Genomic DNA, 1,701 nt, shown 5'->3' with positions numbered 1-1,701 from the left:
TTGGATAATACATTTTGTACCTGCATAATTGGTGAGGCCTGTGTCACGCAGTTATCAGAAAGAAGAAGGGAGAATCATAGACCTGTTTGAGTCAGAAGGGACCTTTAAGGCCATCTGACCCAACTCCCCTGCAATGAACAGGGACACCTACAAACAGATCAGGTTGCTCACTTATGGCAAAGCATTCAGGCCAGCAGCTCCTGTTGTTTCCTACTCGGTGCACAGAAAAGAGAACGTAGGAGGGCTTTCTTACGTCCCCCTCGAGTTTGGTTGTCACTGAGTCAAGAGTGGCCACCTGAAGAACAGTAACCACTCCTACCCTGAACCACTCCTAGCCACCAAAGGTCAGTTGTTTTAAATACTTACGTAGTATCCAGTGTTCTCGTTTGCACTGCAGTTATAATACTCCAGGCGCACCTCCTCCTGGGAGAACTCTGGAAAGCCTGCAGGGAGGCAAACAATCACCGTGCTCCAAAGGAGATGCAACAAAAATACAAAATTGCCCTCTAGGGTTACACAAGAAACTGCCCTTGCTACACCACCTGGGACAAGCCGGTTCTACTTGGGCACACACAAAGGACTCCTGGTGCAACTCCGGGGGTGCGAACTCACCAAAGAAACACTGTAATCCAGTGCCCCTACCTGTTGCATCGCAAGGCAAGTCATCGCCTTGCAAGTGCTTCTGCTGAGACACAGCAGTGTGGACAAGTATAGAAATGCAGTCTAAACAGTAGCAGCACTCAGCGCTCAGCAAGGCTAAAAATGGTACCGACCTGAAACATTAGGCTTGCCCGTCACAGGAGAGTAACACGAGAACATCCACTGTCCAGAAGATTCCCAGGTTGCCATGTCTTCTGCTATACAGTCACTAGAAAACAGAACACAACAGCAAAAGAAGAAATTACGGTCAGAAGCCAAACGGCAAAAAGCAAAGTCAAACTCAAGTAGCCAAAGCCATGCCAATTAATTCCATAGGACGCTGCTCAGAGGGAACAAGTGAAGAACACCACAATTATCTGTGAAAGACACAGCAGTCACTCTGCTGGACACACAGGTGTCCCACAAAGCGTTTTACCGTTTCATCGAACTGCAAGTAAATCACATCAGGTCTGGAAGAGAAACAAAACCCCAGTGCTTTCCATGGTTCCCCCCGCACGTCCCAGCTTCCATCCCCCGGAACGCATCCTCTCCATTATCCAGAGGAAGCCAGTAAGCACTTAAGCAGCTCATTGCGAGCGCTTCCCAGGGGACAGGTCATCACTCACCAAAGTCGCTGCTGTCCACCTCTGCGGCCATCACCAGGGGCTGCACTGCTTAACGCAGAGGGCGCTTTCAGCGACGAGACCGCGCTTTTCTTGCCTGCTGGTCCAAAACCGGAGGCACCAGCGAGTCCTCCTCCATCACGGCTGCCACCCGATGTGCTCTTGGTGCACACAGGAGGCTGGGCAGCGGCTGCGGGAGCGCCCCGTCCTCCTGCAGCTCCTCCCTTGCGCAGGGACACGGCTGGCCGGAGAAGGTTTAGGGCTCTCCGGGCACGAGGAACACGTCCTCCTCCATCGCCTCCCGTGTGCTGGATCACGGGTGGCTGGCTAAGGTTGGTGTCTATCTGGGTAGCATCACCCAATCCTTTTACAGCTCCTTCCGTGTGCTGGATCGACGGGTGGCTGGCCAGGATTTGTGTCTATCTGGGTAGCATCACCC

General features: G+C 52.5%; 1 long non-coding RNA gene across 1 annotated transcript; it reads right to left on the bottom strand.

Moving 5' to 3' along the window:
- Positions 1-16: 16 nt before the first annotated feature.
- On the bottom strand, positions 17-1,691 carry LOC116217590. The gene is made up of 3 exons (XR_004162289.1): positions 1,266-1,691; positions 774-868; positions 17-443 (listed from the first exon to the last, which is right to left on the bottom strand). It is a non-coding gene; the product is annotated as an uncharacterized LOC116217590 (long non-coding RNA).
- Positions 1,692-1,701: the final 10 nt, after the last annotated feature.

The sequence above is a fragment of the Meleagris gallopavo genome, assembly GCF_000146605.3.
Source record: "Meleagris gallopavo isolate NT-WF06-2002-E0010 breed Aviagen turkey brand Nicholas breeding stock chromosome 6 unlocalized genomic scaffold, Turkey_5.1 Chr6_random_7180001950260, whole genome shotgun sequence".
Taxonomy (NCBI): domain Eukaryota; kingdom Metazoa; phylum Chordata; class Aves; order Galliformes; family Phasianidae; genus Meleagris; species Meleagris gallopavo.
This window is presented reverse-complemented; position numbering and strand designations above follow the sequence as displayed.